The sequence below is a fragment of the Bactrocera neohumeralis genome, unplaced genomic scaffold, assembly GCF_024586455.1.
Source record: "Bactrocera neohumeralis isolate Rockhampton unplaced genomic scaffold, APGP_CSIRO_Bneo_wtdbg2-racon-allhic-juicebox.fasta_v2 cluster11, whole genome shotgun sequence".
Classification (NCBI taxonomy): Eukaryota; Metazoa; Arthropoda; class Insecta; order Diptera; family Tephritidae; genus Bactrocera; species Bactrocera neohumeralis.
The window spans coordinates 2,624,364-2,648,203 of record NW_026089624.1 but is presented as its reverse complement, the minus strand read 5'-3'; the positions used below and the strand labels follow the sequence as shown (position 1 = coordinate 2,648,203).

Here is a 23,840-nt window from a genome sequence, read left to right as displayed (position 1 = left end):
CCGTTAATGATGTGACCGATTGCACTGTATATGCAAATGTCCCTGATGCTAATTGCTTTATTCGCTGAATTAGCATTCCCGAAAAAATTTCTCTCATAGTGTCACCATTTTCGCTTAGTGCACTACATTCTGTTATATCATCCACGATTTCGTTTAATCTTTTACTTAATTCCGCTATACTATTTACTTTAAGAATCGAAATTTCTTTTGTGATCAACATTTGATTTTTTGTGGGTCTATAATGTTGCCTTAATTTAGTTTTACAACTTTCCCAATTTTCAGGTGGGCTTATTTGCAAAAAATTTTTTGCTGATCCACCAATTTTCAAATCATAAATAACCCTGAATACTATTTCTTCCTGTCCTACATAGTCCCTTCGTACCCTGTCAACTGCTTCAATGAAAGATGGCAATTTTTTTACAATTCCTTCAAAGGGAGATACATATCTTAAGTCTTTTTCGACTCTTTGCCTAATTGTAAGTTGATTTATTGCTGCATTTTGTGAAGCTATCTGTGTTAACGATGCCAAGCATCGAGTTAGCATTTCTATTTGCTCTGCCATATTTTTTATTTTTATTATTATTATTTTTTTTTTTTTTTTTATTTTTTATTTTTTTTTTTTTTTTTACAAAGAAAGTAATGGCTTCAAATAAAACTACTACTTAAATTACTAAATTATTAGTTGGATATTATTTTACCTTGCTGCTGGTGCTGCTGTTGTTGTTGTTTTTTTTGTTTTGCTAAAGCTGCTGCTGCTGTCTTCTCTGTTGCTGCTGTTGATATTGTTGTTTTTTGTTTTGTTAAAGCTGCTTCTGCTGTCTCCACTGTTGCCGCTGTTGATGTAGTTGTTTTTGTATTAAAGGTAATCCAAATGCAGTAATCCAATGGAATATTTTAGAGCTCACTTTTAGGGTTTTCAACAGTTTTCTTTATTTTTTCTCAAAATAATTTTTGTTTTGCACTTTCACAAATTCTTTCACTTTTTGAATTATGTTTTTGCTTTTGCTATAGTTTTCCAACTCAAATGTATTATTTTGTTCTGCTTTGGGATTTATATAATTAGCTGTATCTTTGCCACTTTTCTTTTAATAACAGTACTTTTGTTTAATAATAATTTATTTAGCTTTTATTTAGCTTTTCTTTGCTAGCTGAGCGAAGCTGAGAGAGAATATGGAACCGTTCCGTTCGACTGCGCCAATTACGATATAATAAAACTGCGGTTTACCGTACTGAGCGGCTTGCCGTCCAGTTTATTAATCATCATTTTATTCTTTACAAAAATCTTATTTCCTAAATTTACCTGAAGCCGTTGTGCGGACTTCACATATTCTTTATAAAAATCTTACTTGCTAAATTTACCTGAAGCCGTTGTGCTGACTTGACATTCCTCAGCATCAACGACCCGGCATATCTTATATATGTACATATGTATGTAGTTGAATCTGAAGATTCAACTTACATTTCAGAGAAATAAAAATATTTAAAAAATACTTGTCTTTTTTTGTGTGTCGACGAGTTTGACAGTGGTGGAGTCGTTTGACGTCGCAACTCCCGCTCTGAATCGTCAAAACCATTCCTCCGCTGTTCGAACTGATAGAGTACCATCCCCCAAAACACCATTCATCTCACGGGACGTTTCTCTAGCGCATTTGCCTTTAACGAAGGAAAACTTTAAAATAGCATGAATTTCGGAGTTATAGCCCTGACAGACGAGCAAAATTAATGCGCCTTAAGCAACGCTAATGCGCACTGAAATTTTATGGAGACAGACGGCAGACTTGTGTATTTAGACAGCTGATATTTCTTTATTTATTAAAAAAAAAAGTGAAATAAAAGTGTGCGAAAAAGTTAAGAATATTGGAAATATGGATAGCAAACTGTGCGTTGTTTACTTTCTGCCATCTAAAAATATTATAATTTGTTTTTGTTAATATACTTGCACATAATTTAATTAGCAAAATAAAACAGCTTAACACTGATGCTGTAAACGCAAATGAGGCGACAGACTCCAAGCGACATCTGTCAAAAAATAGCAAAAATCGGTCATTTTTAAGCAGTGTTGCCTACTGAAATTTGGTAAATTCAGGAGGAAGAGAGATACATATTTGTCAACCTAATATTTGCTTTGGTCATCAAAAGTTTCGATATCATGTTAAAATACCAAGCGGTCGGACATTTGCCCACATATAATTATGTGTCCATGTACAAATATTAAAGAATCATACGCAAATTGTTTGTAAATTTATCTATATGCAACATATGTATCTAGATATGTACACTCAATGCTTCATGCAAAATCTCCGTTGACCCGAACAACCAATGTTTTGTCAAAGAGTCAATGTGTCGAAGGACCTACGCGATGTAAAAGCGGCATAACATTGTGTTGTTGGTAGAAAACCCGACCTGTGCCAAAAAATAAGCGAACGGTCGGAGATTGTCACCGCTTCCCTTGCCGCTCTAACAGCTTCGCCTACAACCCAGCGTAAATATGTATGTTTATGTATGAGCTTGCATGCATACATATCGATGCTGATTTTCGCGACCCACATAAAAATATTTTAGAATTGACCAATATTTTAAATCAACAAGAACTATGTTGCCACTTTTGTCACTTCTTTCTGTGTTTTGCGAGTTTGCGGTGTTATCCGTTTTCCCTTCTAGAACAAACATCAGGAAGTTGTTCAATTTATGATTTTTAGCGTTTGCCATTGTCGTGAAAAGACATGCTCGGGAATATGTGACGACGGCTTTTAGGAATGGAGCGAGCTTGCTTGTTGAAACTACGCTTGCGTTCAGGAATGAGAATGTTGTGTAATTTACTATAAATTATAAATAAATTTTGAATAATAAAGTAGACGATTTATGTATACATATTTATCACTATTGTAATATATACAGTTTTTTTTTTAATATAATGATAGTCTGTTACATACATACAAATGCAATGAAGTTTACAAAAAAGTAGTCCTTACTTTCACATTAACTACAAATATTGCTTTGAAAAAGTAAATTAATTAACATGTAATCAATTGAACCTGTATTCATAAATATACACAAAGCGAATTCATATGAATACACATGTTTGCATATAAACGTGTAAACCCTGCCAGCCAAAATTATATTGGACTGTGCCGTCCACTTGCAAGCAACACACACTTATTTTCACATACTTACTTAGCAATTTATATTTGCTGCTTCTGATGATGTTGCTGCTGCTGCTATTTCCAATTCTGTTTTGATTTCCAATGCTATAAAAACAAATGAAGTAATTGTTTCTTGTTTTACGAGCGCGAATAACATGCATCGTTCAATCGTTTCTTTTATTAACCTTTTTGGGATTTTCTTTTGGCTCTATTGACATTTATGGTTTTTCATTCGCACTCATTCAAATAAATGAAGAAATGAGATAACTCATCATTCATCGCGTCGCTAGGTAAAAAAAATAACCCGAACATGAGCGTTGGTGTTAGTGCACAGAGAAAAAATGTGTAATTGTATTGAAATATATGAGAAAAGTGGTTAGCCGTGGCTGGCAAGGTTAATATAAGCAAAAGAGCTAGCATACGTCTGTAATAGCAATATATAGTACTTATAGTCCTGAGCATAATTTTTATTTCATGCTCAGCTCTGTTAAGATTTCTTCTGTCGAGCTAGCAGTGGTGAAACTTCCTCATCTCGACCGAGTTAGCCAAAAATATTTTTACGTTCTCCGCGTCCTGAACCTTCTCTATGATATACGTTCTCTGCTGTCATTATAATGCTTACATATTAACAGCAGCATCACTTCATTGCTGATCACCGTTAAGTTATTAAGCATATAAGATATTAAATTCTAAGCTAAGTAAGTCAGTAGGATTCTGGCATTCGATAACACAAACAATATCGGCTAGGGTGGAGAATCGGACAACATCTATTTTTATCCTCCTAAATGTTAAGGGAAATTGAAAAATTCCCAAAAAGTAACATTTTTCCATACAATTTTTATTTTCAATTTTTTTGTTTTGTTTTTCAATATTTTTATTTGTCAAATATTTGAATCATTCAATTTCGGTCGCATGCTTTTTTTCCGGCTATTCAAAAGAAAAATTATTGAAAATTATTCAGTGAAAACGTTATGTTTCACATAAAGTGATCAATTACAAATTGAAATTTCTTACGAAGCCACGAAGAGGTCGCGCTAATATCGGTCGGTGTTCCTTTTGCCATCAACGTATGGCAGCCCAAGACACATGAACGACTACTCCCAGGATGCGATGACATACATGTGGAATTATGGAACGCGGTCAATCAGCAAGCGATCGTCACGATGTCACAGCACGACGACTTTTCAAACAACAGCAGCGATGTTTGATGAACTTTGTCTTGAAGCAACATATGGTACATATATATGGTGCTGTTAGATGCTGGATGTATTCTGTTGAGTAGGAAAAAAAAGTTAGCCGCACGCACACATTCTTCTTTGGATGGTGGATGGTGGTTACACCAGATCAAACTGATGAACTCATTTCTGCGGAAATTCCTGATGCAGAGAAAGATACAGTATTATACCAAATGGTGAAACCAATATGGTTCATGGACCTTGCGGACACCACAATCCCACTTCGGGTTGTATGTCTGACAATAAATGCACGAAACACTATCCAAGTGCTTTTCTTTTGGAAACTTAAACTTGAAATGATTGATATCCACTGTATAGGCGTCGCTCACCAGACGACAATGGCAGAACATTCAGCATTCAATTTAGAAAAATGAATATTGAAGTTGACAACACATGGATCGTATCATATTCGCCATTATTGTGTAATTCACATTTAAAACTCATATCAATGTTGAGTATTGCAGTTTGGTGTAATCGATAAAATACGTTTGTAATTACGTCACCAAAGGAAGCAACATGGCGGTTATTGGTCTTGAACGATACGGTCGATACGTGAACTGCAATAAAGCGCTTTGTAGGATATTTACTTTTGCAATTCATGAACGTTTTCCGACTGTTGTGCATCTCGCAGTTAATTTGGAGTGTATTTCAACCCAGAGAATACAATACAGCCAGTGAAAACACCGCCAGCAACAAAATTAACATTGACGAGTTTTTTCTCAACTTTCGTCAGTGATCCGTTTGCGTGAACAATGCTCTATTCGAAAATACCTTGATATTATACCTGGAATGCATCGTCAAAGAAATAGTTGCGCAGAAAGCAATTCCAACCAGTTGATTAACATCCAGGTGTATTATCAACTAATGCATTAGGACAAATTTACACAATCCACCCGGTAAACGACGATTGTTTCTTCCTTCGGTTGCTATTGATTAATGTACGCGGTTCATTTTTATTTGAGTCATTGCGTACTGTGAATGGTACGGTGTGTGCAAATTTTGGAGAAGTAAGCCAGCAATTACAATTGCTGGAACATGTTAATCACTGGAATGAAAATGAAGTACACACTCTTTTCGCTATAAACATTTAGAAAAATCAGCCTTCAAATCCGCGTCTAAAAATTGGAAATAGATCAATTCCGGTGGTTCGATATCAATTCCATCTGTCGTTTATCAATTCACGAAAGATGAACTCATCATGAATGTTCGGACATTGGCCAAATTATTGTAACTATGATTCCTTAAGTGCACGCGCAATGTTAGCTGCCAAAAATACCGATGTTGTTCACTTAATCTAGAAGATTGAAAGTCAAATTCCGGAAGACTTGCGCACATACAAATCGATCGATCGTCTTGGCAATGAAGACGACGCCGTGAACTATCCAGTGGAATTTCTAAATTCTTTGGAGAGGCTTGGTATGCCACCGCATCATTTGCGTCTCAAAGTTGGATCTGTCGTTATTATGTTCCGCAATCTGCGCTATCAAATACAAGGGGAGAGAATGCTTGATTCTACGAATTCCTTAGAGTTCTAACGATTTGCCATTTCAATTTAAACGTATTCCGTTTCGAGTGAAAATTGCATTCGAGATGGCAATCAACAGGACACAAGGATAGTCGCATGGTGTGTGGCATAAATTTGGAAATGCTATGTTTTTCACACGGTTAGATATACGTGGCGTGCTCACGAGTTGGAAACCCATCTTTTCTCTACATCGGAACAAAAACCAAAAAATGTTGTCAAAATACTTAATTTCACGCAGGACAACGGCTGCGGGGTCAAAGAGCACTTCAATGAAACGGATAATTTGCGGACACGTTTAACGCTTCGATTTAGTATTTACTTTGGATTCACTTTCATTTACTTAGAGAACTTCAACTAAATAACACTTAATTTGTGTAATCGAAATGAATTCATTACTGTTGTGAAATGAAATATAATTTTTCCTTTTCTATATAAGTTATATAAGTTAGCACCCCATACATTCAAAAAGTATCATATGATGCACTAATATCATATGATACAAAGTAATATAATATGACACCACTAAATCGCTGAGAGTGCGACACGTGTAGTGGCAACCTGTGGGAAGCGCTGCGTCAGCGAAGTGCCAACCTGTGGGAAGCGCAGCGTCAGCAAACTCCGTACCCGTTGCAGCGGCAAACATAGGTCTAGAGTTAAGTATAATTAATTGTTAATTTTAGTTCTTAAGTGGAATTCAATAAAGGAGCATAGCTCCCAGAAAACATTTTTTTTAATAAAAATAACAAAACGTTTTTTAACTGGCGCCCGAGCAGGGACCAGCGCGCGTAATAGTAACAGCCTGAAAACAAAAAGTAAGGCTTCGCGAGTGGCGAACGGTAGTGATTGTGAATAAAAAAGAAAAGCCTGAAAATAAAAAAGTAAGGCTCCGTGAGTTAAAAAACAAAAAAAAAGTGTGTAACAACGGAAAATACAATAAATACTGTGCTAACGAGCGGCTAAAACGCACAACGTGGGATTTTTAAACGCCGAGGGACCTCAGTACTGTTAAAGAAAAGGGACAACCCCGGAGCGCATCACAACATCCTATGGAAAGCTGGAAACACCTAATGTAAGATTTATAAAATATTATATTTTAAGACTATTATAAAGAATATCATAAAGAATACGGAATTTGAATTGAAAGAAAATAATTATTCGAAACAAAAAAAAAAAAAGAAATTATAAAGAATATTATTATTATAAAGAATACGGAATTTGAATTGAAAGAAAATAATTATTCGACACAAAAAGAAAAAAAGAAATTATAAAGAATTTTATTATTATAAAGAATACGAAACTTGAATTGAAAGAAATTAATTATCCGACACAAAAAAGGAAAAAAACCTTAAATTAACGTAAGCTTTGCAAAAAGATTCTAATATTGTCAAAGAAAGTACTATTACAAAGAAAATTTTTTTTTAAAAAACTAATTAACGTAAAAGAAAAGATTATCATAATGCCGGATACAGCTGAAGAGCTAATTGAACAATTAAATCAAATGAGGATAGACTATGGGCAAACCACACATCCTACAAATCCTTCCAATCATCCTTTAAACCCTCCCACCCCTAACCCAACTTACATAACGACAATAGTTCGAGAAGTACTCGAACGAATGAGTACTCAGAATATTACTGACTTTACCGAACCCGACCACAGTGTGACACTGAACGCGAATAACATAAACGAACTAGATAAAATTCCGGACATGGTGAAATGCCTTAGGGAATTTTCAGGACGACCAGGTGAATTTAACTCCTGGAGGAAGAGCGTAGACAGAATTTTTAAAGCTTATGAGGGAGTCAAGAATACTCCTAAATACTTTGCGATACTTCATACGATAAGGCACAAAATAATTGGCGATGCCGACACCGCATTAGAATCATACAATACTCCACTCGATTGGAGTCAAATTCGAAAATGCCTTATGATGCATTATTCGGATAAAAGGGACATAGGTACCCTCGAATACCAGATGACCACTCTGGTTCAACGCTACGACGACATAGCAACCTTCTACCAAAAAGTTTACCAACACCTTTCACTTATATTAGACAAAATTTCATGTCTCGAGCTAAGTGACGAATCCATACGGACTATGACAAACTCATATAGGGATAAAGCCCTTGACACATTTATTAGAGGACTTAATGGTGACTTACCTCGTCTTCTCAGCATGAGAGAACCGACGACCTTGCCCCAAGCACTACATTTATGTCAAAAACTTGACAATATGACATATAGAATAAATCATGCGAACAATACTCACAAACCCAATATCCAACCACCACCACGACCTCCCCGAAATAACAGTTTTAATAATTTCAATAACAACTTTAATAATTTCAATAACAACAGAGCTTTTTACCCCGAATTAACGTATTCCCATTCCCCCAGACGAAATTTTGACCAACAGGCATTCGGTCGCCAAACAAACCGATATCCCCAACATTTTCCCAACTATATGCAAAATAACCAAGGATTCATGCCGAGGTTCAGCAATTACCCGAACAACCCCCATATTACTAGAGAAAATACCTCCTTTAATAACAGACCGAACCTACCACCTAAACCACCGACCCCAATGGAAGTAGACCAGTCCATACGGTCAAGACAAATTAATTATCAAAATAGGCCCAATATATTCCAGGACAATCGACCACCGAAACGTCCTATTTCTGCACAACTGACTCACCCTCCAAGCAAAATACAAAGAAATTTTTTTACTGACGCAGTCGAATTAGACCCGAACGGGATATATGATGACAATTCCTATAGCAATTATGATAATGCAGGTAAAAATGAGCCTGATACTATTAATTTTTTAGATTAGCGCCGTCTTCGCTGCCTTACTACGAATTTAGAACAAGGCGCGGAGACACAATAGATTTTCTTATTGATACCGGATCTAATAAGAATTATATTCAATCCACTAGAATTAGGAATCCAATTCTGAACGAAAAGCCCTTTACAGTAAAATCAGTTGCCGGGACAATCGAAATTACCCACCACACCTTTGTCGACATTTTTGGACCAACAGTAGGGAAAATAAAATTTTTCATATTGCCAACTTTAAGGTCGTTTCACGGCATAGTAGGCAACGATACTCTTAAAGAATTAAAAGCAATTATTCATACCGATAAAAATTTAATGACGATTTGTCAAGGTATAAATATAAGGTTAAAGCAAAGAATATCACACGAAGTGAATAATGTGGCAATCAATATTCCACACCTCTCTTTACAACAACAAAATAAAGTTAATAATATTATTGATAAATGCCCAAACCTTTTTTCTGATCCTGACGGAAAACTCACCTACACCACTCTCGTAAAAGGTGAAATCCGGACAACAACCGAAACCCCCGTCTACTCCAAGCCATACCCGTATCCGATGGCATTAAAATACGAAATCGAACGCCAAATCGAAGAACTCCTAGATAATGGAATAATAAGGAGATCGAAATCTCCATACAACTCCCCAATATGGATAGTTAACAAAAAGTCAGATGCCTCTGGTGAAAAAAAGTATAGAATGGTCGTTGATTATCGTAAACTTAATTCGGTTACGATCCCCGATAAATATCCCATACCAGAAATTAATGAAGTCCTTGCAAATCTGGGAAACAATAAACTATTTACTGTTATTGACTTAAAAGTGGGTTCCATCAGATTCCACTTCGCGAGTCAGACATTGAAAAAACCGCATTTTCCGTAAACAACGGAAAATATGAATTCCTCCGCTTACCCTTCGGTCTAAAAAATGCTCCGGCCACATTCCAAAGAGCACTAGACGACATCCTACGACAACATATAGGAGTAAGATGCTACGTTTACATTGACGATGTAATTATATTTGGAAAAAATGAAGAAGAACATTTTAAAAATATAGAGTTAGTATTCCAAACATTAGAAAAGGCAAATATGAAAATCCAGTTAGACAAATGCACATTCGCTAAAGAGGAAGTAGAATTTTTAGGATATGTAATCAGTTCAAATGGAATAAAAACAAACCCCGAAAAAGTAGAAGCGGTAGCTAAATTTCCAGTTCCACAAACTCTCAAAGAATTAAGATCCTTCCTAGGTATGTCAGGTTATTACCGACGATTTATCCAGGATTACGCAAAAGTAGCTAAACCATTAACAGCACTATTAAGAGGAGAAGCCGGTCATGTCTCCAAACGGAACTCGAAGAAAATAGAAGTAGAATTAGACAACGAGGCCCTAGAAGCATTTAATAAAATAAAAAATACTTTAGTATCCAAGGATATAGTTTTAGCGCACCCAAATTTCGATAAAGATTTTGAACTAACGACCGACGCCTCAGATTTCGCATTAGGTGCCGTGCTATCGCAAGACGGTAGACCAATTACTTTCATATCGAGAACTTTAAGTAAAGCCGAAGAGCATTATGCTACCAATGAAGTATAATATGGTCACTTAATTCATTTAGAAATTACCTCTACGGTTCAAAAAAAGTTAAAATTATCACCGATCATCAACCTCTTACCTATGCCTTAAGCCATAAGAATACTAATAGTAAAATGAAGCGATGGAAAGCCATTTTAGAAGAATATAACTATGAACTAACTTACAAACCTGGTAAAACAAATGTAGTTGCAGACGCCCTTTCAAGGATACCAATTCAAATAAATTCACTCACTCCTACGATTCATAGCGATGAAAGCTCAAGTCACAATTTAATCCCTTGCACAGAAGTTCCAATTAATGTTTTCAAAAACCAAATTTTTTTCAAGATCGATGAAATATCTTCATATCATTTTAAAATAATTTTTCCAACAGTTCATAGACATATAATTACAGAACCAGAGTACAACGAACAGCTATTGATTTCTTACATGAAACGATACCTTAACCCATCTGTTATAAATGGAATTCATACAGAAGAAAGGATAATGGGTATGATGCAAAATATCTATCCTTTTCATTTTAGTAACATTAAAAGCCGATATACCCAAAAATTAGTTGAAGATATTAGTAACGAACAAGAACAGGAGAACGTCATATTAAAAGAACATTTACGAGCGCATAGGAATGCCACTGAAAACAAAACACAAATTCTCGAAACAAAATATTTTCCAGGTATGTTAAATAAAATAAAACGAATAATAGCCAACTGCACCGTTTGTAAAGAAAATAAGTACGAGAGACATCCCAATCAACCGAAAATTGCAGAAACTCCATTACCAACATATCCAGGACACACAGTCCATATCGATATATTTTTAACAGAGGGAAAAATAGTTATGACAGCTTTGGATAAATTTACAAAATACGCAATAACAAAAAGCCTAAATAGCAGAGCAATAGAAGACGTCAGAAAACCTTTAAGAGATATTATATTTTTCTTCGGAGTACCAAAATTAATAGTTATCGACAATGAGCCATCGTTAAACTCAGCTTCTTTAAAATTTATGATGAAAGACGAATTAGGAATAGAAGTTTACACTACTCCTCCATACAAAAGCCAAGCTAACGGACAAGTGGAAAGGTTCCACTCTACATTAATCGAAATAATGCGTTGCATAAAAGAAAACGGTGGACACAGAAATTTTGAAGAACTTTTAGAAAGAGCAGTATCTGAGTATAATCATTCAGTTCATTCCACAACATTTAAAAGACCAGTAGACCTATTTTTTCATAGAAATGTTACATTTACCCCCGAGGACATAGAAAGAACTAGACAAAGCAATTTAGAAAAATTAGCCGAGAAACAAAGAAAGGATATCGAATACCATAATAAGAATAAGAAGGAAATAAAATCATATCTACCAGGACAAATAATATTCGTTAAGAAAAATAGAAGATTAGGAACTAAGTTAAGTAAACCCTACAGTAAGGAAATAGTTAAGGAAGATAGAAATAGTACCGTGTTAACAGAAAAAGGACAAATAATTCACAAAGGTAGAATACGTAACTAAATACGTATGATATTTTTTTTTTTCAGAATACTACTACCGCTATGCCTGGCGGAAGTACAGATCCTCGACTACTCAAACTCCCAATTAATAACAATAGAAAAGGGAACAGCTAGACTGCAAACAGGAACATTTAGGATAATACATGAAATTGACATAGAAAAATATACGGACACACTTGACCACATAGAAGCGACTATCAAAACTGAAACTATCCGCAAAAACCCTAATTATCCCTTCATATCCCACTTGATAACACAGATAAGAGCCCAACTTAACAATCTCAAAGTAGAACAAAAAATAAAAAGATCGTTAAATTTCCTGGGTAGCGCATGGAAATGGATCGCAGGAAGTCCTGACCATGAAGACTACGAAATAATTTCGAATAAAATAAATAATGTCTTACAAAATAACAATAATCAGGTATTAATTAACAAACTTACAATTGGCAAAATTAGCGAGATAACCAATATTACAAATAATATAATTAAAACCATGCAAAATGAAAAAAGTTTAGAAATTGAAGCATTTTTACAGCTAAAATATAAATTAGAAATAATTAAAGAAGAAATTTTAAATATTGCATACGCAATACATTGGGCAAAAGCCAACATAATAAACTCTTTTATTTTATCAAATGAAGAAATAAATATTGTGAAAGAAGTAATAGACAATGACAATATTCCATATGTAAATTTAGACGAAGCACTCGAATTTTCCGAAATAAAAATTGCAACTAATGGCAAAATTATAATTTATAGTGTTAGCCTCCCAACCGTAGATAACCAAAATTGTAAAACATTAGATATTAGGGCAGTAAAAAATAACCGGAGGATCAATAAGATAAATTTTAATACAATTTTAAACTGCGAAAAGGGAATTTATGGAATAGAAAATTATTGTAAGAAATACAATTCCCTACAAATATGCTTAAGTAATAATGTAGTAGATTTAAGTAATGATACTTGTATAATTAATCTTTTAAAAAGTCGTTTGCCAAACTGCACGGAGGTCAACAACCAGCATATCCCAACTATAGAGGAAATGGGACCTGGAATTTTACTTTTAAATAAATACAACGGAGAAATTTTAATAAACAACGAATCTACATTTTTAAACGGGACCTTCATTATTTTGTATACCAACGTAACCATTGCCATTAACGGGAAAAAGTTCTATAGCGAAGAAAGAACAGCAAGTAAACCACTACCAGCCATCCTACAACCGTCGTCCGCACCACTCAAGATAGAAGAATTCCTCTCGCTGGAAATGCTGAAACAGCTTAACTTCAACAATACAAAGGAAGTAAGTCTGTTAGAAGCAGCAAACAGAGTTAAATTCGGAACCAGCATCACTCTAATCGTAATTTTAATAATCATCGCCTTAATTTTCGGGAAGAATCTTCTGATGAAACAAAAAGAAGAGGAACCCAATAAACTGTCACAAACCGCAATAGAAGGACTCAACCAAATTTTTAATACACCTAAAGGTTCAAACGAGGACGTTTGAATTTCAAGGGGGGACTAGTTAGCACCCCATACATTCAAAAAGTATCATATGATGCACTAATATCATATGATACAAAGTAATATAATATGACTAAATCGCTGAGAGTGCGACACGTGTAGTGGCAACCTGTGGGAAGCGCTGCGTCAGCGAATTGCCAACCTGTGGGAAGCGCAGCGTCAGCAAACTCCGTACCCGTTGCAGCGGCAAACATAGGTCTAGAGTTAAGTATAATTAATTGTTAATTTTAGTTCTTAAGAGGAATTCAATAAAGGAGCATAGCTCCCAGAAAACATTTTTTTTAATAAAAATAACAAAACGTTTTTTAACTTATATACATATATACAGCTGTGTTCACGAAAATAGTAGTGCCGGTGACTACTAACCAATTAACAGTCAAATCACATGATAAGAACAATATTCGATCAAAAAGTTATAAAAAACCTAATTTTCATTAATGTATGATATATTTACGGTATTATCTACCAAAAAATTTTTTAAGTTTACATACAGTTATTAAATTAAAATACAATTGAAAAATTATGCTGTTTAAGAAAATAGTAGTGGCTATTAAAAAAGGCGAAATATCAAATAATATGAAAAAAACAGTAAATATTTCATATTTAATATGTTTCCTAAGGTCTAATATTTTGTTGTAAATCCGTTATTTTTTATAACGGCTAGGCATCGACGTAGGATGGAATCAATAAGCTCCCTACAACGCTTCACAGAGACTTGAGCCCATACCTCCTTAACCCTGTAACCGGCGAGCCTGCCTTTAGACGGTGTATAATTAATATGTTGCTATGCAGCTCTTACATTTGAAATCTCTGTTCTAACGGTAAATATCAGCAGACAACAACACAATTCTCTTATTGAAACAAATTACAGCAAACATTCGTCATTTGATTGCAAATCGTTGAGTGCTAAAGTCAATTTTTTGACAAAGTGTGTAAAATAATTATTTGTATATCAAGTGGAGTTTTTAAAATAGTATAAAATCGTTAAAATTCATGATTTGCGTGAACAAAAATTTTCTCATATAGGTAAATATATATTCTTTTATGTTTTGTGCTTTTTGTTAAGTTTTTTGCAAAACTTTGTTTGTAGCCGGTGAAAATTGAACACCGTCTAAAGGCGGATCTGCCGAAAGCAAATTTTGCATACATGTGGCTCTAGTCCATTTTCCTTATCATTTCATTTTTCTTTAAACATTTTTGGGTTTTAAACATTCTGGGAAACAATTAGCAGTTTGAAAATGTTTTCACAAAGAAAAATTTTAATTTCTCAAAAATTAATGGATGAGGAAATTGAAGAACTCATGGCTGAATCGGTGGATGGCGCAGATTCAGAAGACGATTTCGACGACGATAATGATGATTTGGAAGACCCAGACTTTCAATTACCGAACGTAAACATTGCAACATTTCAAGAAGAGTGGGATAATGCAGAAAACAACGATTTTGAAAATATCTTTAGAAATTCAGAAGAACATTTGGCAGAAGTGCATAACAATGTGGAGCAGTCTGACGAGTCTCTGCCATCAAAACCTGGGAAAACAAAAACAAAAAAGGCACGATCCCCTCACCAGAAACTGAAGCTGGTGAAAGTCCAGTAAAGATATAAAAGATATTTCCCTCCAAAATCCAGAGTTCAGAAAAATTTTATGGAAAAAAAATTTCTTGAACTTGAAAAAAATGATGTAGTTTTTCAAGGAGACAAGCAATTGCCGCAAGAATTCAAAGAATTAACCACACCATTCCGTTGCTTTAATTATTTTTTCAACGATGACTTGCAAAATGAAATTGTGTATCAGAGCAATTTGTATGTACAGCAAGATGTTTCTACAAACTTTACTTTGACATCGTGGGATTTAAAACAATATATCGGAATTTTGATTTATATGTCTGTGTATCGATATCCCAGTGTCGAGAGTTACTGGTCCAAACATTCTTTCGAGCCAGTTAGAAACGCAATGACTTCCAAACAGTTCTTTTCAATCAGAAAATATCTTCATTTCCACTCCACTTATTGATAGACTCAATATGCAATTTGATTCTGTGCCAAAAACAGCTCGGTTGTGCATTGATGAACAAATGTGTTCAACAAAAATGTTGACAAAATTTCGACAATATATGCCCGCAAAGCCCCATAAATATGGCATGAAACTTTTTGTTCTTTGTGACTCGAATGGCTTTTCGTACAGATTTGAAGTATACAAAGGAGCTGGCGATAATAAAGTAATACCCAATACTCCTGATTTAGGATCAACAACCAATGTAGTCATAAGGTTGTCAAGTACAATTCCAGATTTCAAAAACCACATATTGTACTTTGATAATTTTTATACCTCTCTGCCACTTCTTGTTTATTTACGAAGTAGAGGAATTTATGCATTAGGAACCGTCCGATCTAACAGAATACCCAACTGCAAGCTGACAAAGGAAGTGGAATTAAAAGATAAAGAACGTGGATACTCAGAGGAGTTTGTTGGCCGTGCCTTTGGAGTAGACATATCTTGTGTTCAATGGAAGAATACAAAATATGTACGACTGGTACCCACGTATGCTGGAATTAAGCCATTTAAAACACTAAACAGCAATTCACAACCCTTAAAGTAAATATGCCGTTATGATCGGAAAAATAAGTCCTACGTCGATGTAGACTGTCCTAATATAATTAAAGAATATAACCGCCATATGGGTGGTGTTTATTTGATGGACAGTTTACTTGGTCGCTATCACATCAGAGTTAAGACCAAAAAATGGACTTTGCGTTTATTATATCACTTAATTGATATGTCGATAGTAAATTCATACCTCCTTTTTCAGCGTACTCATGGAATTAACTGTAAAGATATTTATCATAAAAGATTACCAAATTTTCGTATTGAAATGGCTGATGTACTTTGTCGTTATGAGGAGACTAACGCCAAAAGAGCTGTCGGTAGACCTCAGAGCCAAAGTCCACAAATACAAAAATTGAAGAAATCGTATGATCCACCCGATGACATTCGTTTTGATGGAGTTGAACATATGCCTGACGTTTTGAGCCGCAGTGGCAAAAAAGTATGCAAACTTCCGGGATGTAACTCCGAAACACAAATGTATTGTATAAAGTGTAAATTAAATCTGTGCCTCTCAAACAATAACAAATGTTTTCAAATTTATCATCAAAACAATAAAAAGAACTGAATAAAATTTCAAGTAAAATCATCGTATAATAAAAGTTTTTTATTACGTTACCAGGCAGGTCCGCCTTTTGGCGGTCAACATATTTTCTCACCTGGAAGGTAACTTTAGATTTTTTTTTATCTTTTAACATTAACGTATGTTTTATTAAGCCAAAAACTCTAAAAAAAATAATTTTTTTTAATCGAAAAAAAATTGGCCGGTTAGAGGGTTAAACACGTGCCAAAGCTCTGTGCTTCTTGATGGTTTCGCTGTTGCTACGCATCCCTTGATATCGCCCCATAAGTTTTCGATCGGGTTTAGGTCCGGGGATTGTGCTGGCCATGGTATCACGTAGATGTTTTCAGATGCAAACCACTGATTAGCTAGTTTGCTCGTATGTTTAGGATCATTATCCTGCTGAAATGTCCATTTTAAGGATATTTTCCAACTAGCATACGGTAGCATTACATCTTTCAATGTATTAGTGTGCATTAATGCTTGGTCAATAATGCCAGTGATCGAAGAGATTGGACCATAGCCGGCATACGAGAAACAAGCCCACACCATAGTGTTTAGCTCAACATACTTTACTGTCTTTGTGGTGTACCTTGGGTGGTATTCTGTGTTTGGGAGACAACGAACACACTGCCTGGAGCCTATACCATCAAACAAAACAATTTCGATCTCATCCGTAAATACAATATTGTGCCACTTTTCGGCGGGCTCATACATATGGTCTTTCGAAACTTTTTATTTTAATTGACGTGCTTCTTCGTCAAAAGGAGGACTTTTCTCGGACTCCTTGCATGTAAATTAGCTTCTATTAGCCTTCGGCTAACTGTGACAGCACTGACCATTAGATTTAATTCATTTTTAATTATTTTTGACAACGCCGAAGGCTTCGCTTTGCTGTATCGCAAAACTCGTCGGTCCTCTAGAAATGAACTCTTGCGCTTACCACCACGAGTTTCCGACTTAATAGTATGATGAATAGCATTAATTATCCTCGGAGCAGTAGAACCAATCATTTCTTCGATTTCTTTATAAGTCTTGCCTTCATCTCTTAACTTAACTATTAACTCTCGTTTTTTGATTGAGCAATGCTTTTTATCAACCGACTAAACAAGAAATAAAGAGCGATTTCCATAAATTTATATCAGACAATTACTATATTATTTTAATACACCTACTGATGTTAGTTAAAATTAAAAAAAAAAAATTTTAAATTTTTTTCAACTATTCCCGTCAAGCACTACTATTTTAATGAACAAGAGACTTTTGGTGCAAATATTGAAATATACCATAAAGAAAGCAACGTAAAATAAAAATAACGGCATTTTGGTGTTTTTTTGTTAACAATATTCTGTTCTACGAAATAAGAATAAAATAAAAATAACGGCATTTTGGTGTTTTTTTGTTAACAATATTCTGTTCTACAAAAGTATTGTAGAAATGTTCAATTTGCAAGATAGAACATGTCAGAAATAAGATTAGAGTGTTATGTGCTGTCGCATTACTATTTTCGTGAACCCAACTGTATATATATATATATATACAGTATATAAATATGTAAGTTTATATACATTGTCTGTTATGTCAAACTGGTTTTTTGTTTGCGGTATTTCCGTTCTTACCGAAAGTTATTTATAACCGCTTAGCAACCGGTATTTTTTGCAAAATCAATAAAATAAAATGAGAATAACTGGATGAGTTATTCTATGCAAATTAATTGAATTTGACGCAAAATTTTCATCGCAATAATATACATACAGAATATGCAGAAATTAAAAACTGAAATACTAAAAGGAATCGATACGACTCACTTTGATATCCGTCATGGGATTTTGTTTTTCACTGCACTAAACTTCCTGGTAGGGCTTTGCGCCATCACACAGTAATGATGTCTTATTGTTTTTATATAAGTTAAAGATGACCTAGTCGTTTTAATGCAGATTTTATTCTGAGCTTTAATAAATTACTCCACGATCAACCAACCCAATATTTTACCAGATGCAGCGATTGCCGCATTGCGGCTTGAGTGTTATTCGCAAGGCTATGCAACAACTATTTCCCACTTCCCTTTGTGCTGTATTACGGTTTGAGTCTTTACCGATTTTCGCATTTCGTCTTGAGCGTAATTAGTAGAGTTTGGCAATAATTATTCCTCGTTTTGCTAAGTGCCGCATTTCGGTTTGAGCTCTTAATCCATTATCCGCAAGTGGAGCGCAATGTATTGGTACTTCATTGGAGCACGACATCGTTGTTGCTATGTCCGAGTATGAAATGGAACAGCGCACACCCGAGAAGCTGTGCTTGTTGTTGTTGTTGTGATAACGCATGCGCTGAGTGATAATGATGCTCATTATTGAGAAAAAGATCAAGCCCCTCACTGCAGCCGAAGAAATTGTAGATGTAGCTACACTTGCTATCTTAACTACCCTCCTTATCTAGTCCGAAACGTCCCCGTTGTGGTAATCCATCAAGCTTACGCGGGGGAATTCAAGAGATGTCGTGTGTTGCTTCAAGTACTTCATAATATTGTTAAAAAGATATTGTGATTGGTATTGTAAAGTATTGGTAATTGGAATGGCTTGGTTGATCATAATATTACATTTTAAATTACAGTATTACAGATTCAATTATTTAGCGCTCTATGAATAGTTGATAATATGGTTTAACATTTTGCTTGATAGTTTAAATAAATTACACTGTTTTGCTTACGAGTTATTACAGATTCCTTCTCGGAAATGTTAATGTAAAAATTCAAAATTGATATGTGTTGATTGTATTTATTATTTATTTGTAAGGATTTTTTGTGTGTGAATGTGTGAGTTAACGGAAAGTATCATCTGAGATTACTTTTATGAATTTTTTTTCCATCTATTAGAACCGTGGTACCAAATCTCTTTTCAATACCTTTTCGACATAAATTCTATCAAATTTATTTCCAAGCCGTTTATTTCTTTTCAAGAATACTTCTCTCCCGATTCATATGTTTTCAACGTTTTCTTTTCGTTTCGTTCGTTTAAGGTTTTCTCTTGCACTTTAAACAATCTTTCGCGTATTACTTTCAATTCTTCATTTGAACAATTTTGACATCAATTGTCTTGGCATTGGTTGTGGAGTGAATGCTGTTGTTATATTTATATGTTGCTAATACTCGTATCGATCAGGATGGTAATAACTGTGCCTGTATCCTTGCAGTGGCGTTACAGACACGGCAGATCGTTCATTCGCCTAAAAAGTACTGCTTGTTTCATACTTTTCATTTTCGTATTCTAGTGCAAGCGATTGTATTTTATCGCCTCGGTTTATACGTTCTAATTTGTGTTGACTTCGTTCTCTTTTTTGAGAATCTCCGCGAAATGGATAATTTGGAGGAAGTCCTTACATGGCAGTCATAGCCGTTTTGTTGTGGTAAGGAATGATTTCTGTTATAATTTGCGGATCTCGTGTATTGCTTTAATAGATCTTCGTCCAATGGTGCTGTTGACTGGGTGCAGTTTGATTGCATAGCTCCTGTACGTTAGGTTTTCTCTTTGTGGTTACTCATGGTATCTTCTGCTACGGGTTTGATACTGTGATATATTATACTGTCTTTGCTGATTGTTTTGCAGAAAGTCGAATTATGATTAACTTATAATTCTTCACATTACCGTGGTATATTGTACTTGCGGCAGCATAAGTGGGTTCTAAGTGAAACGGATTGTTGCTTTAGAGGGTGCCGCTGGTATATTTGCAGTTCAGATCTAGAATAAACGTCTTTACAGCTTCCAGGTTCGCATATTATATCATAGCTGAGGGATTTCCTGAGCTATCCATCTCAAATTTAGTGAGTGTAAGATGAAGTGACTTGGTGACTTCTCAATGGAACTCTCCCACCGTCCTTTATTCTTTTCATATCTGACCAACACATACAAAGGTCTCTGGTCCCCATAATTATAATTATGTTTGTTATCGAATATAAGTTCAATTTGGTGTTGTGGTTTATTAAAATATCGGCCGCCTCTCCTTGATTTTTCGAATGTACAATCGAAAGTGACGTGAAAAACATGGGAGTAGTAGCGTAATACTTCATGTTCTCCATGTGAGCCCATGCACGTTTCACCACGACCTATAATTGTTCTTGTCACCTGTGAAGTTTGGTAATGTTTTGAATACTTCTAAATTGATTTGTGACGAATCGGTGATATTTGGTGCACAGTCCTGGTATTGGTTGGTGACTGTGACTTTAGGTGTTGCGTAGGTTTCCAAGGAATTAATTCTCTGTTTGATCTCAGTGAGCTATCCTTTTTCTCAATGAATGGTGAGGGCTCAAAGATCGGCTTTAGATCCCAGTTATGCTTTACATTAGTAAAAATTACTAAAATAATATACATACATATATTTATTTACTACGCTAAAGTGCGCGTTCTTTAATCGTATTCCTTCGCCCAACTTGTTTACTTGTTACTAGTTGATATGTTACATTGTTTACATATAACATATTGTTTGTTTATATGCATACATTGCATTTGTTCTAAGATAAGATTGTTTATTTGTTGTTTAGTAAATAACTAACTTGGTTGTTATTAGGGGTATTCAGACCGAAGCCTGTTAATTTGGTAATTCGATAGATGATACTTCGTTAAAAGGCTTAACTGTGAACATACTTTTTGTTCTATCTCTGTAGTATGCTAAAATTTTATTCTGAAGCAGCTGATTCAATTTTATTAAAGAGTAAAAATGCCTCAACAAAGTGCAAAATAAAAATTGTCAGTCATTTAATTGAAAGTTATGTGGAGCAGATCAAATTTATTACTGGCAAGTACTTTAAATTGATGTACAGAGGAGCAGGAGAACAGCTGATGTGATATTACCGAGTAACGAACCAATTATCAAGCTTGCCAGATGGATAGTTCGTTACTCGGTAGAACGATAGTCTGTTAATTTTACAAAAACAAAATACATGTAAAAAACTACCGAATAACGACTAACGAATTAACTAGGCTGGCCTGAATACCCATATTGTATTATCATGGGGTACGTGGTCTGGAGCGAGGCTATTTCGTTAACTAAAATTAATTTGAAGGAAATACATTATAGAAATATTGAATTTATTTTCATTACTTTTATTGATTTTATTCATTTCGAAATACAAATTGCACTGATTAAGTTTTAGTGTAAGTTAAGTGAAGAAAATTTGGGTGAAAAAGCAATTATAATATTGCCACTTTTGCACAAAAACACTCGTTTACACTACATACAATAAAACAAAGCCACTGTCTGTTCAGGGTGTCCATAAATGACATTCAGACAAAGAAGCATGATTGGGGCTTTCTTTTATCCGACAATACCTCTCAAAGAAGCTGATGTATGCACCTTGTCAGTTCTGCGCCGGCGGATTTGGCCGGTAATCCATCGTCCACCACTGTTTTGCGATTCTTCATATAAGTAGGTAATTGCTATTCGAATAGTCGGGCAATGAAACATCTATTTAATCGTCATCGAATGAAGAATTGGGTTGGCCATATCCAGATGTTACACTTTCACTACCGTTCAGCAGGCTGGAGAAGTGTTCTCTCCATAACTTCAGTATGCTCTCAACATCATATTTCAAAATCCTTAGTGTCGTGGTTTGTTAGTTACAGGATGTTGCCTATAGGCAACAATACTTTTACAAAATTATTGTAAACAAACTAAATTCTTTTCCATTATTTTTAATAATTATCTTACCTTTATTTATTTATGTTGTTCCCTTGGGTTTACAAAAAAACAGCTATTTTAATCTTTCTAAACACTTTTTGCGTAAAGGCCTTTTTCGCGATCTTGACAATTTCACTCTACGAAAAACGCCTACTGAATGAGCCCTTGCATTGCAAGCAAAAAACCTCGCCTCAAAAAATTTTTAAGAAGTAGACTGCCCGCTTTCTATACACTGCGGCACGACAGTCCTCATTTATCGAAATTTTAGGCATGTTTTATTTGACCAGCAAATTAATCCATTAGCTTATTTTGTATGGAAGACTTAGCCAACATTATTATGTTGGCTTGTCATAAGCTATTATAGCTTGCATATTGAACTAGAGGCATGGCCATTTCATCGCTTTTTTTCATTCACAATTGCTAGGTTTTTTTTTGCACTTTATAGTACTAACAGCTTTTTTCCGCTTATTTTTGGTAATTCGGTATTTTTCCCACGAAGCCTTTTCCTGTAATTATCTTAATTATCCGGCTTAAAGGACCGAAAATATCGGGGTATGTCGACATAAGGGGGCCGATTCCGTAAAAGGGGTCAGTAGGGTAATCTTTTTTGAAAAATGTTTTATTTTTGCCTTATACCCTTAGAATTAATGTAGAAACCCACTTTACCATTGGAAGGTTTGGAAAAAGGCGCAAAAATAATAATACCCCTCGACGTTCGGAGCGCTTGGAGTGCCTCACCTCAAACTTTAAACGCATTTTTTTCAAACACACACTTTTTTAAACTGTTAGACATAATTCTGATCAAACTATCAACATTTTTACATTATTCTAGTAGGGACGATATCCATTCACGTACCTTTTAAGAATAAATTGGGTTTTTGTGTTTCAGATGATCCAAACATGTCCGCTGGTTCATAATGATGGAGCTTCAAACATTCTTGAGAATCAGCAAAGCGTTCTTTTTGTTGGGTTAAGAATTTGCGCTGCAAGCACTTTCCACAGAGTTCGGTGGGGCGTCTATTTTTTCATGATTCTAGTAGGGATGATAACCATTCACGTACCTTTTAGGAATAAATTGGGTTTTGTGTTTCAGATGACACACATAACATAAGAGAGTGTTCAAAGTGTACGGACGTGTTTATTTAATTCGCTCCGCGAATTCAATCTTTAAAAAAAAAAAGTAATAATAATAATCAAGCAAAAAGTAAAACAAAAAAACAATTTATTAAATTGTAAACAAACATAAAGACCAGTGCACACAAATTAATAATAATAAACATAAACAAACAGTGCACGAATCAACAAGTGAAAACAAAAAAATCAAACAAACAATGAGTGCTTCGTAGCCTCACCAGCAAGGCCGTAGGCAATCCTTAAATGCCTACTTCAGTTTTGTCGACCCAACAACAACAACAACTACTGCGTGCAGACAACGAAGAAAATCACAACGCAAGGTGAGAATGTACCACCTTGTGTACATTGTGTGTAAAAGAGCCATCTGTACAAGCTGGCATTGACCGCTTCGTTAATATAAAAAGGAAATTAAGTCCTTCAAAGTCAGAGGTCAATCCTAAAAAATTTCAAGGCGGCTCACCAAATATGAATAAGTTTTAAATGAAAACCGATTTGCCTTAC

General features: G+C 34.9%; 1 protein-coding gene and 1 long non-coding RNA gene across 12 annotated transcripts in view; one reads left to right on the top strand and one right to left on the bottom strand.

Annotated features, from left to right (window-relative positions):
• LOC126765675 (uncharacterized) overlaps positions 1-23,840 on the top strand; it is a 784,771-nt gene that overhangs the window by 551,273 nt on the left and 209,658 nt on the right. The gene's annotated exons all lie outside the window — the stretch shown is intronic.
• Positions 1,221-1,920, bottom strand: LOC126765831 (uncharacterized). Its single transcript, XR_007668625.1, has 2 exons — positions 1,360-1,920; positions 1,221-1,300 (listed from the first exon to the last, which is right to left on the bottom strand). It is a non-coding gene; the product is annotated as an uncharacterized LOC126765831 (long non-coding RNA).